We start from the raw sequence: 17,036 nt of genomic DNA on the forward strand, positions 1-17,036 counted from the left end.
TGGGCACATACAAGTGTCCTTGCAGGTGGCACTTCCCTTCTATCAGGATGGCTCCCTCTCCCTACCCATTGCAAGGTCGGGGCAGCTGTCAAGGTGGATACTGTCCTGGCCAATTGCACTCTAACTGCTGTCATTGCTCCTTCCGTCCAAGTGGAGAGTGTCCCTGCTAGTTGCTGCATGTGCACTCAAGAGCTGGAGCAACTGCTACCTGCTTATGTCCAAAAATGGCGCCAGCATTCGCACAGCTGGCCGCAGGTCACTGTTGTGGGGCGGGGAGGCGGGGGTCAGGGAGACAGGGAGAGACGTGCACCATTATTTTTTCCTCCTCTGGTGAGCAATCTCTCTGTTCCCCTCAAGGTTCTGTGCTGGACTCAAAGACAGTGTAGTCCACTAGGCTGTCCCTCCAGCTGTATCATCAGTTGTGCAGACCCATGCGGTCTGACCTTACCTTACATGTCAGAGTGGGCACTTTCTCCAGATCTAAGCTGCTAGTTGCTGCATGTCTGCATCTTCCACACAGGTCCAGGCCACTTCTGCTGCTTTTGCATGACCTTCTACTGCAGCTGCCCCTGCAGTTTTACCATAGGAGTGAGCTTTCTCCACTTTTTTCGTACTTATTTCAGCTGGCCTAGATCAGACCACCCTGTTGCTATTCCACCATCTTGGAACTCCCTGGAGTTTTTTTTTTTAAGATTTTATTTATTTGAGAGGTAGAGTTATAGACAGTGAGAAGCAGAGACAGAGAGAAAGAGAAACATCTTCCATCTGCTGGTTTGCTCCCCAAATGGCCGTAAGGCCGGAGCTAAGTCAATCCAAAACTAGGAGTTTCCTCCAGGTATCCCACATGGGTGCCTGAGCCATCTTCTACTGCTTTCCCAGGCCATAGCAGAGAGCTGGATCAGAAAAGGAGCAGCCAGGACTACAACCAGCACCCATTTGGGTTGCTGGCACCACAGCCAGAGGATTAACATACTGCTCCACAGCTGGAGTTTATCTTTAACTATTGCCAATGTCTATCCTTATTGTACATATCCATGGCTGTCCATACTGTTACAGCTAACTAAATTATCAGTGAAACAAAAGTTATATTGAACCTATTCAAATTGAAGGTGCTACTGATTGTAAGATGTATCATTATTTTATATACAACTAAGAAAGATAAAACACTATAAATTAAACCATGGCACAATGTTTCTGTCTAATATATTTTTTTATTTTATACTTAGACATACTGAAGAGTTCTCTTAGAGTTATTGAGCCTAGTTTAATAAAAGTCATACATCAGTATTTTTTTAAGAAGGAACGTATAAATGAAGTGTTTTCTTTAAGTATTTCTTGAACTCTTCGCACTCATGTTCTTACTCTTCTAACAGATTTGACTCTGGCTCTTTTGACTCAGATCTATCAGTGCCTGTATTTCTCTTTATAATAATGCTCTCTGTGTCATCAAGAGATGCAATGATGAAGCATTTCCTAAAGAAATCTTTCAATATTTTTTCTGGAATTTTCTTCCAATTCACCAAATTTGAGGCTAACACTTTGTTGTTCTTTTATGTCTAGAAGACATAAAAAGATATTTTCAGAGAATAACCAGGATTCATGCTCTTTCTTCAATTGGACAATAAGTTATTTGTAAATGAAAATGTTGCAAGGTTGCAGTTGTTCAATCCCTTCAGAAGTCATGAGCAGCTCTCTACATTATCAGAGATCTTGTTCTTTTTTTAAAAAATATTTATTTATCTATATGTCTGTATTTAGTTGAAGGGAAGGGGGGAAGGAGAGGGAGAGAGAGAGAGAGGGAGGGCAGAGGGCTAGGGGAAGGGGTAGGGGGAGAGGAAGAGGGAGAGCGAGAAGGAGAGGGAGAAGGAGAAGAAGAAGGAGGAGAGAAATCCTCAATCTGCTGATTCACTCTCCAGATGCCTACAACAGCCAGGCTGGTCCATGTCAAAATCAGGAGCCAGAAATTCCGTCTGGGTCTCTGACAAAGGTGGCAGGGACCCAACTCTTTGAGCAGCCCGGGGTGTGTATTAGCAGGAAGCTGAAGTTGGAGCACAGCCAGGACTCAGACCCAGGAACTCTGATATGGAAATGGAAAGGGGGCTTCCCAAACAATGTCTTAATGTTCTCCCCAGGGAGCTTATTATTGAACTGTTGAGACACATCCAAAGTGTCCAGAAATAACACAACTGATTTTAGCCAGTTCTCCATCTGCTCTGCTGTGGTGCATCTTTTCCTAGGGGAAAAGAGACTGTAAACTAATATTTTCTGAAAACTATTTTGTTTTTGGATTTTGTATGTTAAAATTAATTAAACATTCAGCTGATCTTTTGGCCATTGCAATTTTGCATAGTATTACAGTGATAAACTTTTTTGTGTAACTAACTCACACTCATGATTTTTATTTCTTGATTTTATGGTATTGATAGTATAAATTTCAACGAATATTAGGATTTTGTTAGGATTTCTTATTTGACTAAATCCAATGTTCTTCTCAATTGAATCACCCATACCTGCTGTTAAGTAGTTTCTGTTATAAATCAGGAGTTTTGACAAGTGCTATTTGATACCTCAGTGATAGCCCTGTTTGAATCACAAGTCTGTCACATTGTCTTCTCATTGCTGCAGAGTTCTTTTAATATGATGAATTTGGCAATTTATCTTTCACATGTGCTACCTAACTACAATAGCCAGTTCTTTTCTGTGTGTTTCAGTCACGAAACGCAACATATATCCCTCTATTCAGAGTGGAATTCTTAATTCCTACAAGGCATATGGTGGTTTTTTTTTTTTTTTTTTTTTTTTTTTGCAAGACTATATGCAATTGCAGTCATTCTTCCAATAACAAAGTTTTGCTTTACTAAGATCAAATTTGTGTGCCTTTGCTGACTCTGTTTCTTTGTTTGTATAGAGTAGCTTTACACATCAGTATTGAGTCATAGTATGTAATCTTCCTGAAGACATTATGATTAGCAATTGAACTAAACTTTTTATATTAGTGCACAGAACATAACTGTCATAATTAGATTGGCATCATAGTTTTCATTATAAACACTGGATTCTAGTACCAATAATACCAGTAAATCCCATTACAAAACAAGTAGAGGAACAAATCTTCAATATTTTGGGAGAAAAATTAAAACTGGAATTCTTTGTTACTCAAGTAAAAGGATAAAATAAAAAAGTTTTTTAAAGATGTATTTATTGGCTGGCGCCGTGGCTCACTGGGCTAATCCTCCGCCTTGCGGCGCCGGCAAACTGGGTTCTATTGCCAGTCGGGGCGCCGGATTCTGTCCTGGTTGCCCCTCTTCCAGGCCAGCTCTCTGCTGTGGCCAGGGAATGCAGTGGAGGATGGCCCAGGTGCTTGGGCCCTGCACCCCATGGGAGACCAGGAGAAGCACCTGGCTCCTGCCATCGGATCAGCGCGGTGCCATTTGTTTAGCTGATAGTTTAAGATGTTTTTCAAGTTTTTTTTTTTTTAACTTTTATTTAATGAATATAAATTTCCAAAGTACGGCTTATGGATTACAATGGCTTCCCCCCCATAACGTCCCTCCCACCCGCAACCCTCCCCTTTCCCACTCCCTCTCCCCTTCCCTTCACATCAAGATTCATTTTCGATTCTCTTAATATACAGAAGATCAGTTTAGCATACATTAAGTAAAGATTTCAACAGTTTGCTCCCACACAGAAACATAAAGTGAAAAATAATAGATGATTTTTGAAATGATGATGAAATCAGATCAGACCTATTGTCATGTTTAATCCCAGTGAGAGTCAAGTTGGGAATTGATAATTTCTTCTTTTTTTTTTTAACAGAAGATCAGTTTAGTATACATTAAATAAAGATTTCAACAGTTTGCACCCCCATAGAAACACAAAGTGAAATATACTGTTTGAGTACTCGTTATAGCATTAAGCCTCAATGTACAGCACATTAAGGACAGAGATCCTACATGAGGAGTAAGTGCACAGTGACTCCTGTTGTTGACTTTACAAATTGACACTCCTGTTTATGGCATCAGTAATCTCCCTATGCACCAGTCATGAGTTTCTAAGGCTATGGAAGCCCCTTGAGTTCTCCGACTCTTATCTTGTTTAGACAAGGTCATAGTCAAAGTGGAGGTTCTCTCCTCCCTTCAGAGAAAGGTATCTCCTTCTTTGAAGACCTGTTCTTTCCACTGGGATCTCACTCACAGAGATCTTTCATTTAGGGTTTTTTTTTTTTTTTTTTTTTTTTTTTGCCAGAGTGTCTTGGCTTTCCATGCCTGAAATACACTCATGGGCTTTTCAGCCAGATCGGAATGCCTTTAGGGCTGATTCTGAGGCCAGAGTGCTATTTAGGACATCCGCCATTCTATGAGTCTGCTGAGTATCTCGCTTCCCATGTTGGATCACTCTCCCCTTTATTTATTCTATCGGTTAGTGTTAGCAGGTACTAGACTTGTTTATGTGCTCCCTTTGACTCTTAGTCCTTTCATTATGATCAATTGTGAACTGAAATTGATCACTTGGACTAGTGAGATGACATTGGTACATGCCACCTTGATGGGATTAAATTGGAGTCCCCTGGTATGTTTCTAACTCTACCATTTGGGGCAAGTCAGCTTGAGCATGTCCCAAATTGTACATCTCTTCCCTCTCTTATCCCCACTCTTATGTTTAACAGGGATCACATTTCAGTTAAATTTCAACACTTAAGAATAACTGTGTATTAATTACAGAATTAAACCAGTCATATTAAGTAGAACAGACAAAAAAACTCCTAAGAGGGATAATGTATTAAGTTGTTCATTAACAGTCAGGGCTATGCTGATCAAGTCACCGTTTCTCATAGTGTCGATTTCACTTCAACAGGTTTCCTTTTTGGTGTTCAGTCAGTTGTTTTTAAACAGTGCTTCACTAAACATCTTCACAAAATGAACTTTGTGCGGCTGTGGGATAATTCTATGATAGACAAGGAAGTAAAATTTTGGGAAAAAAATAAGAAGTGAAGCAGAGCCAGATTTAACAGTTGATTGTTGTGAGAAATAAACAATGAACCTGTCTGTGTTTTGTAAGGAACTGAGGTTTTGGGTTTAATTTTTTTAGAGAGATTTTATTTATTTATAAGAGAGGCAGAGTTAAAGACAGGGAGAGACAGAGATAAAGGTCTTCGATCTGCTGGTTCACTCCCCAGATGGCCACAGCTGCTGGAGCTGAGCCAACCTGAAGCCAGGAGCCAGGAGTTTCTTCTGGGTCTCCCATGTGGGTGCAGGGGCCCAAACACTTTGGCCATCTTCCACTGCTTTCTTAGCCCATAAACAGAAAGCTGGATCCCAAGAGGAGCAGCCCCCATATGGGATGCTGGTGCCACAGGTGGAGGCTTAGTGTACTACACCACAGCACTGGCCTCAGGTTCACTTTTCAACTCGAACTCAAAGTTGTAACTCAGACAAACCTGGTGTACATAGACCTTCTTATTTTATTCTCAAAATTAATGGCAACCTACCTAGTGTTTTCTAGTATAGTTTGCTGAAGGCTTCTGTTTGTCAAACTTTATCAAATTAGCTGTTGTGATTAAGGAAAGTCAAATTCATTTAAAAGTGTTACTGAATTCATTTATAATGTCTTATCAGGTATTTTTTCAATCAATTAGTGTTAAAATATAATTCCTTCATTATGAAGGCAAGATGCAATTTATTAAATATCTTTTGTCATGTATTAAGATGATCTATGGGTTTTCGCCTTTAATCTGTGCATGTAGATTTTTCTAAAAGTAAAGCATCCTGGAATTAGCCCAATTAATTATTATGTGCTGTTATTCATAGAAGACTGGATTTAATTTATTAATGCATATGTACTGTATATTTGCATTATATTCATAAATCACATTTGTCTATTATTCTTTTCCTTTATTTTCTGTTCTTGTTCAATTTGAATATTTGGATTATGTTAGTCTTGAAAAATTAGTGGAAAATTGCTGTTTAAACTGAAACAATTTTAATCTGACAGGAGTCATGTGTTTCCAGAAGAGAGAGCCTCTTTGAAAGGGGACAATATAACTTTTTCCATATTGTATATGCTTATGGATCAGTGTTTTTTTTTTAAATAAAAAGGCATATTTCATAACATATAAAAGTTAATGAAAACCCAAAATCTGATTTCATGTCCCACAAATAAATTTTTATTGAAACACAGCCATTCATTTACATATTATCCGTGATAATGTTTATACTATGGAAGCAGATTTGAAGTTTCACAGGAGACAATATTTACTGTCTGGCCATTTATAGAAACTATTTGCCAATCCTTATTCTAGACACGGAAAACCAGTAAATAATGTATGCAATATTAGCATCTTTCATGTGGACTACTTTTTTTTCTTAAGATTTATTTACTTATTTGAGAAGCAGGGTTACAGAGAGAGGGAGAGACAGAGACAGGAGTCTTCCATTTGCCCTTTTCACTCCCCAAATGGCCACAATGGCCAGAGCTGGGCCCATCCAGCAGTGGCCCAAGCACTTGGGGCCATCTTCCACTGCATTCCCAGGACATAAACAGGGAGCTGGATTGAAGCGGATCAGTCAGGACTTGAACAGGCACCCATATGGGATGCTGGCACTGTAAGCAGAAGCCTAACCTACTATGCCACAGTGCCGGCCCCTATATAAGGTACTAAGGTAGCCTTCTAACTAGTCTTTGAGTTTTCCTTCTTGCATCCTCTCCCTTCCATTTTCTACTCAGCAACCAGATTGGTCTTGCCAACACATCAATGAATCATTCATGGTCTTTCCTTGTGGGTTGAGCACCCAAAGTTGAGAACTTCTGATGATGATTATTCCCATGTTCTACAGAGAGGTGTTAGAACATTTTTGCAAGACCTCCCATAGTCCTGAGCAAGAGGCCCCTGCCTTGGCCTTGGCCTCTTGGCCATCTTTTCTTCCTTTCCTATCCTCAGGGTCAAGGTGCCTGCAAGGTCTCAGAGACGTATTTTCCTGAAAATTTTGTCTGTCTTCCTTTTAGCATGCTGTAAGCATTGTCCAGCTTACTTCTTGCATTGTTGGTTGAAATAAACATACTGTGTTTTGAAAAACAAAAAAGCTCTTCTTAGCAGAGTCTGAGGGCTAGACGATCATAAGCCACTTCCAATTTTTTGAGGGCTCTGACATATCTAACACAATGACTTTATATACTTTCTAAAACCCCTACAGCTACATAAGGCAGAGAATGAACCCAAATGTAAACAATTAGCTAGTTGTAAACAATTTGGTTAATAATACTGGTTCACCAATTAGAATAACCCTCTACTTCACTAAAGCAAGATGTAATAATAGGGGAAACTGAGTATGTGTGGGAGTGAAAAGGGTTATTGTGCAATTCTGTGCTTTCTGGTATAAATTCTTCTATAAACCTAAAACTTCCTTATAGAATGAAACCAATTGTATAAAAAATAAGAAATATCAAGTTATTTTCCTTAATAATCAGTCTACAGGTTTGACATGACATCACACTCAACTGGTAAACTACATTTGCTAGCTTTTCTGATGCAGATGTGAGAGCCTTGAGTGGGAGCCTGCCTGTGAGAGCCATTTGGAGGAAGCTATAGGGCAACTTCTAAAGGCTGGGGAAAACCCCACTGGCACGTGTCCTTTGGAGTTCTCTCTTCCCCTGAAGGGCTACGGTGTGACCATGAGGTAGGCCAGAGTTCTGAGATTAGATTTCTGTAAGCTGCTGCACTGGTCACCTAGAGAAATTATCAATATCAAAATTTTTTCTTCCAGGAGTAAAAAAAAAGAAAGTCTGTGGTATCTGAGCCACTGTTTAGATTTTCTATGAAGTAAGCTCCAACAGTGAAACCTGCAGCCTCTTGGGTAGATCTGTATGACTGTGCGTAACACACTTTAGAGGTTGAGTGTGAGACCCTTTATGGATGAGGCCAAAGCCAAAGGTCTACCTTCGGTCCTTGCCTGATCACCCACACCCCACAAGTGGCCTCCCCTCACTGAACCCTCTGACACACTTGGTGCACTATGACCAGCGATTTCCTAGGAATATCGCATGCTGGTAAACTGTGATTCAGATTTCCTTTTATTAAGCATTTTTATTAATTTTATCATATTTGGAAGTAATATCTTTTTTGAACTTTTAATATTTTTGGTGGCAGTATCATGAAATAATTTTTTATATTAGGTAAGCCATTTTTTTTTGCATGTATAAAGCTTTCTAAGGTGAAACGGTATTGTGGTACAATGGGTTAAGCTGCTACTTACAGTGCTGGCGTCCCATATCTGAGTGCTGACTAGAGTCCTGGTTGTTCCACTTCTTCTTCTTTTTTTTTTTTTTTTTTTTTTTTTGATAGACAGAGTTAGACAGTGAGAGAGAGAGACAGAGAGAGAGTTATAGACAGTGAGAGAGAGACAGAGAGAAAGGTCTTCCTTTACTGTTGGTTCACTCCCCTAATGGCCTCCACGGGTGGTGCTGTGCCTATCCAAAGCCAGGAGCCAGGTGCTTCCTCCTGGTCTCCCATGCGGGTGCAGGGACCCAAGCACTTGGGCCATCCTCCACTGCCTTCCCAGGCCACAGCAGAGAGCAGGACTCGAAGAGGAGCAACCAGGACAGAATCCTGGCACCCCAGCCTGGACTAGAACCCAGGGTGCCGGTGCCACAGGCGGAGGATTAGCCTAGTGAGCTGTGGCGCTGGCCGTTGTTCCACTTCTGATCCAGCTTCCTGTTAATGCAGCTGGGGAGGCAGCAGAGGATGGCCCAAGTGCTTGGGTCCCTCCACTCTTCTCGGAGATCTGGATGGAGTTCCAGGCTCCTGGCTTCTGCCTGGACCAGACCTGCTTGTTGTGTCCATTTGGGGAGTGAACCAGTAGCTGGTAGATTTCTCTCTCTCTCTCTCTCTCTGTCTCTGTCTTTCTCTGTCACTCAAACTTTCACATAAATAAATACATCTTCATTTTATTTTTTTAATTTATTTTTTGACAGGCAGAGTGGACAGTGAGAGAGACAGACAGAAAGGTCTTCCTTTGCCGTTGGTTCACCCTCCAATGGCCGCCGCGGCCGGCGCACTGCGGCCAGCGCACCGCGCTGATCCGAAGCCAGGAGCCAGGTGCTTCTCCTGGTCTCCCATGGGGTGCAGGGCCCAAGTACTTGGGCCATCCTCCACTGCACTCCCTGGCCACAGCAGAGAGCTGGCCTGGAAGAGGGGCAACCGGGACAGAATCCGGCGCCCCGACCTGCAATAGAACCCCGTGTGCTGGTGCCTCAAGGTGGAGGATTAGCCCAGTGAGCTGCGGCACCGGCCAATAAATACGTCTTTAAAAAACTTTTTTATTTTATCCTTTTACTTGAGTAACAAAGAATTCCAGTTTTAATTTTTCTCCCAAAATATTGAAGATTTGTTCCTCTACTTGTTTTGTAATGGGATTTACTGGTATTATTGGTACTAGAATCCAGTGTTTATAATGAGAACTATGATGCCAATCTAATTATTATTCGTTTGAAAAAATTTGCTAGCTTTGTGCAAGTTTTTAAGTGCTTGTTTTATCCTTGGTATCCTGAAATTTCATGGGTATAATTCTAGATACATATTTGTTTTTCCATGAATCTTGCCCTGACTTTCCATTTAAAGATGGCTGGGTTTTCCTTCTAGCTGTAAGCCTTGTTTTTGCTGACTGGCCTCAGTACTAGCAAGTTCTTTAAGTTAGAGAAGAAGGTATGCAAACACATTTTGCTAAAGGGAGAAATTGCTGGAAATTTGCATTTATTTGTTCAACAGAAAGCTTTTAGATGATATAAAAGGGATTTCAGTGGGAAGGTAGACTTGCTAATTTAGAATTAGGCCGCACTAATTTTTAGGGCATGAGTTTGTAAGAAATCACAAAAGCTGGTTTCTAGGATCGAGTCTACTTAACAAGGTCTGCAATGGGTTTCGCTTTGTCTATAAAGTGAGGGTATGGAACTTGATGACACTAACTCTTCTCTCCAGGGAGTTAAGGTTCTATTCAGGCTTCTCAAAGTATATGTGTGGGTACTATAACTACTGGGGGAGTGTGGGAATGTAGGAAATGTTTGCAATTGTGATAATCATTGGGGTTACTTTCTTTATTTGGTGTTCAAAACTAAGAATGACAAACACCATATAGTGGAAGGGAAGTTTTTTCAAAAGAAAGAATTGTCTGAAAAAAATGCCAGTAGTGTTCCATTGAGAAACACCATGAGACACAAGAGCAGCTGGCTGCCAGCTAGTTTCTTTTGCTGTGTCCTTGCCCTTCCTGGCAGGGGTGAGCAACCTGACAGATTTCCCCCAGTTAACCTTGGCTGCAGAAAGACGCAACTGCTTCTGTTCTGTACCTCACAGGGAGCTAGAAATGAGCCCCTCTGTCTTCCAGACTTGCCAGGCTGTCCTTCTCTTCTTTCTCCAACAAGCAATGACTGTGTACAGCACATTTGCATAGTTTCATGTCACTTTTCCTATTCTTCTATATGTGTTCATTCCATTGTATCTACTTTCTTCGCATCAAACATTATGCAGCACTGACATCATTCCCCATGGCTGAAATGGAGATGGCTGTGTAAAACAGGTGAGCTCTTCAGCCTTGGAGCCCAGGGGATATTGACAAGGGTTGAGATTAAGGAAGACTCTAAGCAGGACAAGGTCTTTGGCATAATGATTTTACATTTGTTCAGCATACCTGAGGGAATAGAACTTCAGATTTGGTAAGATGGCAAGGCAAAGAGCAGAAGATTAAGAGCTACTAATTGGGTCTTGTCTCTGTTGCACTTTGATTAGCTTTCTAACTTGTTATCGACTGAAATGTAATTTGGAGATTCCCCATTTCATCCTAAAATATGTGCTTTGTTATATAAAAGTCTGCTATTGGCTTGATTCAAGTGTTCCTTAGAGACATATATTTTTTTAATCCCAACAGGCCATTTCAAGAGCAATTAATTATTCTGGAATAAATGTACACAAATCTCTATATAGTACAACCAGAGATCACCAGGAGTGCAAGAAGCAGCGACCACCTATTGTGCACTTTGCTCCTCTGTAAAAGCCCACCTCCATACTTTACAACATTTATTGTATTTAATTGAGTGGCAGTAACAGAAAAACAAAGAGGAGAGAGAGAGAATACGAGCACCACAGAGACTTCCCGTATACTGCTGTACCCTATATGCCCACAACACCTGGGGCCAGCTCAGGTGAAGCAGGGGACTGGGAGCTCAATCCAGGTTTCCCATATGGCTATCAGGAACCCAATTACTTGAGCTATTATTGCTACCTCCCACAGTGCACATTAGCAGGAAGCTAGAGTCAGGAGCAGCGCCAGGGCAAGAGTAGATTAGCCCGGTCACTCTCTTATACAGGATGTGCCTCTCTTAAGTGGTGACTCAACTGTTGGGTCACTTGGCTGCTTCTCTCTTTGTTATTTTCTCTAATTTTGAAGCCCATCTCTGGCTTCCCTAGCTTTCTATTTCTTTTCAAATCTAGGCCTGGTCCATTTGGCCACTGGGGATCTGTGCTGTGTCTATCTGTGTAGTTATTTCCTTTAAATCTTTCCCATCTACCCCCTTTTAGTGTAGTTACACTGAACTGAGCTGCCATTTTTCCAAATAAGTTTCATCTTTCAAAAGTTCAGTTCTCTTTTTCTGTCTAAATTGCTCTCTCATTCCCCATTCTGCTTAGCCAAGCTCCTCCAATCCTTCAAAACTCAGTTTAGGAATCATCTTCACAGAAAACCTTACTTTCTGTCCCTAAATCTATCTGTATAACAATCCTTCAGCTGTTGTCTGACAGAATCACCCCAGAAACCTTACTGAAAATGCAGATTCTCGCATATAACACAGACATACTGAAAGGGAGCTCTGGGTTGGGTCCCAGGAATCCACATTTTCTATGTAGTATGTGCTAGTTAGGACGTTGTAGATGGGTTTTTTGGTATGCTTGTCTGTCTTTAGTTTATTTGTCTAAAGACATTTCTAGAGATTTGTAAAAATACATTTTATTTATTTATTTGAAAGGCAGGGAGACAGATACACACACATACACACATACACACATACACACACACACACACACACACAGAGAGAGAGAGAGAGAGAGAGAGAGAGAGAGAGAGAGAGATACAGAGAGATCTTCCATCTACTATTTCACTCCTCAAATACCCCTAATAGCTAGGGCTGGATCAGGCTGAAGCTAGGAGCATGAAACTCAATCTTGGTCTCCCATGTGGATGGCAGGGTTCCAAGTACTTGAGCCATCACTCTGCCTTCCAAAGTGCCCATAGTAGGAAGTTAGATCAGAAGTAGAGGCAGGTCTCAAACCCACTTACTCTGATATTGTAAGTGGGCATCCCAAAGGACATCTGAATTGTTAGACCAAACACCTGTCCCCAAATTATAAACATTTTAAGAGTATAATTTATATGTTTATCCCTAACATGCAGTGCCTGACACATAGTAGGTATTCCATAAATTGCTGTTGTTGTTGTTGGAGGAATGGTTCAAATCACAATGAAGCTACAATCTAAAACCTCAATTGAGTCCTGGTTCTTCCACTTGCCAGGTGTGAAATTTGGACAGATTATCAAAACTTTCTCATTCTCAGTTTCTTAATCTGTGAAACAGAGACTAATACCTGCCTGGCAGTGCTTTGAGATGAAAATAATACATAGATCATAAATATTAACTCAATGAATTTTGGAGTGAAGATTTTAACATCTCCAAAACTAAGCAGTTTAGGGGAGAAAAATTCCTTATAATGCCCTTTTTGGTTCTTTGACTAGTCTATTAAGTAAATGAACATAAAACAGATGAAAAGGAGAAAAACCTTTTTAATTACATATGCACATATGGTATTCCCATAGAAATTTGAGACTCAAGATAGCTTGATGATTGAGGAATATATGTTATTGTGACCTATCAGATTAGATCAAGTGAATAAGAGTTTGGGGTTTCTAAGGGATGGATGAGGCAAACTAGGAGAGATATGGGATGTGGAAAATGTAGTATAAATGTTGTCTTTTTATGTAGATAAATTACTCAAATATTGTCTCAGAGTTGCTCTCTTCCTGGCACAGATGAATAAAATTTTCCTATTTTAAAAAGAATTTTTCCTATATAAGTAAACATTCCTTTTACTAAAGTGAAAATTTGTACTCTATTTTATACAGCTAAGGAGGAGATAAATAGCTTTTCTTGTGTACAATTGTTCTTATTTCTTTCAGCTCAGAACAATCAATACGCCAAAATGGTGTTTTCTGGGGGATAGTATGTTCTGAAACTTTCAAAGGCCAGGAGGGAAACTCCTAGGAGTTTAGGGAATTTTTTTTCTTAATTTGAGACATAGAGTGATAGAAGTCACACACACACACACACACACACACACACACTGAGAGAGAGAGAGAGAGAGAGAGAGAGAGAAAAGAGAGAGAACTCCTGTTCTCTAGTTTACTCTCCAAATGCCCACAAGTTCTAAGATCAAGAATAGGAGCTGGGAGGATAATCCATATCTCCCACAAAGGGGCAGGAATCCAGTCACTTGAGCTATCACTGCTGCCTCCCAGGGTCTGTGTTATCAGAAAGCTGGAGTCAGAAACAAGATATGGAATCAAACCCAGTCTTATTGATGTGGAATGCAGAAATTTTAACCCATGTCTTAACTAATAGGATAAACACTTGCTCAAAATGCAAGGATTTGAATTTTGAAAACATTGTGTGCATTGAGCATTTGATCCAATTGAACCCAGGATTGGAAAAAATCTATTTTTATGATTATCACAATTCTCTTTCACTGGTTTGCTAGACTTACGTTTTTCTGGGCATTTACTGGTTATACATTTTGGGTATTCTAGTGTGCCTAGACAGATAAATGATGGTGAACATGTTGACTAGGAGACTTTTGTCTTCACTAGTTGAGCTGTTTGTCTACAGGCATGGTTATTTTACTTTAACCAAATATCCATTTATCAACCAATCAATATTCATTGAATATTTGAGTATGTGTAGTACTGTTAGTAGTAACTATCATTTTTAAAGCTTTGACTATGTGCCGGCCACCGTGCTGAGAACTTTATAAGCCCTCTCTCTTTTCTCACAGTGAGTCTATGGAATACTGCTGTTATTAAAAGAGAATCTTGAACATGCACTTACCCCAGATCTTATAAAAAGAAATGGTAGAATCAGGATTCAAACCTAAATCATCCTACTCCACAGTCTTCTGTGGTAAACACTTTATTACTTCACTTCCACCAACTTCACTGTCCTTAAATCACATACATCCTGGGCCATTGCAGACAGAAACACAGTAGTGAACAAGAAGAAAAGCAAAATAATTCTTCCTTGCTTTTCCTCCCCCCACATCCCACTATTTTTCAAGAGATAAAAAAATCCTGTTGCAAGTTGAGTATGTGCTGCAATCTTTACTCCCATTGCACAATTTCCTTCTACTGTTGCACAGTCTTGATTCTTGCAATGGTTTAAAAAAGATGATTGTTCATAAAGGACTTGCATCATGTAGAAGTGATATGAACATTTTGGAATTCATAGCCGATTTTGAAATTTATATGCTAGGACAGTAATAGGCTTCAGGGAAGCCCTGAGGTGGTCTGGTCTTGGTATGTGTCAGAAAGAGCCAGGTTGGGATGAACGCCAACAAATGGTAATGCTGTTTTGAAAGTGGAAACCAATTTACATTTTTTTTTTTTTTTACTAAAGAGTGCATATGACCTTGTTTAGTCACTACCTTAGAAAGTGGTATGGGTAATCATATTAGCTTTTTGTTTTTAAATTCTATAGCATTTTAACACTTTTGACTGTGTTGGTTTAAGCACTACACTTGATCTTAGCCAAAAAGCCGAGAAGCAATGGTTTAAACAGTAATAAATGAAACATTGTGTCAGTTCTAATTTGCTCACTAAGCTTAGTTATTTTTCCTCTGTTATAGCTGAAAACATTTGGCTAGAATTTCACCAGAAGTGGTCTCATCATCCTGTAAGTAACTGGCCCACTTTACCAAGTAGAAAAGGATGCAATTTGTTAGAAATGTTTAAAATGTTCAGAGATGACTAAGATCCTGCTTTCTGAATTTTGCACCAGATGGCTAGTGTTGTTTTTCCCAGGTAGATTCTTTAGAGCTTTTACCAGTTGTGAAAGAATGATAGAGGTAAGGTGATCTTATAGTATGGACAAGCTGAGGCTATAAATTAAAATATGAGAAGGATCCATACTAGTCTAAGCAAATAAGTAATTATAGGCCTTAGAGTGAACAGTTTTATAGGTCAACATGTAGGCTGCAAAAGAACCAGTACAATACATTTAAAAGCTTACTTTATTTTTTGTTTTGGAAATCAGTAGGTTTTTTAGTAACTTTTTTTAGTGAATCTGGAACTGTGGAGAATAGAATAACTTACTTATAGTCATTCTTTTTCAGGTGAATGATAAACGGTGAATGAAAAATATTAGATGCTAGTACATATACAAAAGAAGAAAAAAACCATTATCAATTTGTATTTATTGAATACCAGTGCTCAGCCAGGTAATTAAATAAGGCATTAACCATTTATCATCCAACCTCAAATCAAATTATATTGAAGATTGTAGAGTTGAGGATTGTAGGTTGGAGTCAATCAAATGCCTAATCCCTGAATTTTTCTTACAAGAATTAGTTACATTTGAAAGATCTCTAGTTAAAGCCACAATTAGGTTCTGTTTTCTGCTTCAGTGTTATGTTTACAAAAAAGAATATACTTTTGAAATGTATGTTACATTTGTGGAGGCATAATTACTACTGTAGGAGGGTTTCTTTTAATATTATTGATCTTGAGATTAATGAAATTTTAGGATATATTTAATTCTTGTGTAAAAAGTGATGCAGTAAAATTGGTTAAGAATATTCTTCCTGATTTTTATTTTATATTTCGTACAATATAACCAAATGCTTTCTAGAATAATTAAGTCTACAGTCTTCAACATTAAAAGAACAAGTCAGACATCAAGAATACATTGTGACATAGGCTAGTTTAAAGGCTCTTCCATTAAATTGAAGTGCTATGAAGAGAGCGGAGTGTCATTTAGAAGAGGAGGCACTCACAGGGATAATGCCATAGAGAGCTTCATGGTTTAACAAAAAATCAGCTTCCATTCACAAAATGAGAAAACATGTTATAATTTGCCAGGGGAGGGAGAAGTAAACAAAGATATTTACTAAAGTATTGGTTTCTAGGATAAATTGATTTTTTTTTCACGTAAATGAGTATGTTAACCAAGGCAAGGTAGTCTAATAGGATTTTATTTATGACATTTTCATATCATACATTAAGTGTTTTAGTGGAGAAAAGCTTTTCTATTTGATGAAGAGCTGATTTGCTAAGGTTTCACAGTAAGCTTATGTTACGTGATTAGTTTTGTTGCTAGACAGCCCTAGTAGCAGTTTTGGTGTGTAATTTGCTTGGAACTATTAAAGGAGCTTTGCTGAAATTTTGAAACAGTCTGAATTAGCCTCAGAGAGTGTTAGGTGTTGCTATTTTAATGAGTTAAGGCTTTGAGTTTAGAATTAAGGTTAGTGAAACCAAAATAATTTGGTACTTTGGGAAATGAAATCTGTTGAACAAAGTCAAGAGAAATTTAATATTCACTGTATCTTTTCTGGCTTCCTAACCTTCACCCAACCTATATCTTAATTTTAGAAATTTTTTTTTAAAGCGCACGCTACGGCACTTCTGCTAAGAAAGACTTCCTCGGTTTAAATATGCTGTCTTTGCTTTCTTTCTCCCACCCAATGAAGCTATGGGCACTCGGTTAAGAGGCTGGTCAGGGAGCATTTTTAATTTCTTTCCCAACATATCATCCCTACTCCTGGCTTGTTACTCTGCAGGCCAGCCTAATAGCTTTTATATGGTTTTCATCTCTGTAACCAAGCCTTTGGACTGATGCTTAATTTAGACTGTTTTTCAATTCTGACTTTGCTAGGAAGTTTCTTTGGTCTTTTCCATCTTCCTGTTTTGAGAACTCTGACCCACTTAACTTATCCTTGGGCTCAGCTCCAAGAATTG

General features: G+C 39.3%; 1 protein-coding gene across 1 annotated transcript in view; it reads left to right on the top strand.

Annotated features, from left to right (window-relative positions):
• Window positions 1-17,036, top strand: part of LOC149124632 (uncharacterized) — a 334,693-nt gene that overhangs the window by 235,941 nt on the left and 81,716 nt on the right. Inside the window, exon 6 of the mRNA XM_089303310.1 lies at window positions 14,930-14,976. The gene's annotated coding sequence lies outside the window, so the exon portion shown is untranslated. The remainder of the gene's footprint in view (window positions 1-14,929; window positions 14,977-17,036) is intronic.

This window comes from Oryctolagus cuniculus, chromosome 9 (assembly GCF_051225735.1).
Source record: "Oryctolagus cuniculus isolate XC-2025 breed Fujian yellow rabbit chromosome 9, ASM5122573v1, whole genome shotgun sequence".
Taxonomy (NCBI): domain Eukaryota; kingdom Metazoa; phylum Chordata; class Mammalia; order Lagomorpha; family Leporidae; genus Oryctolagus; species Oryctolagus cuniculus.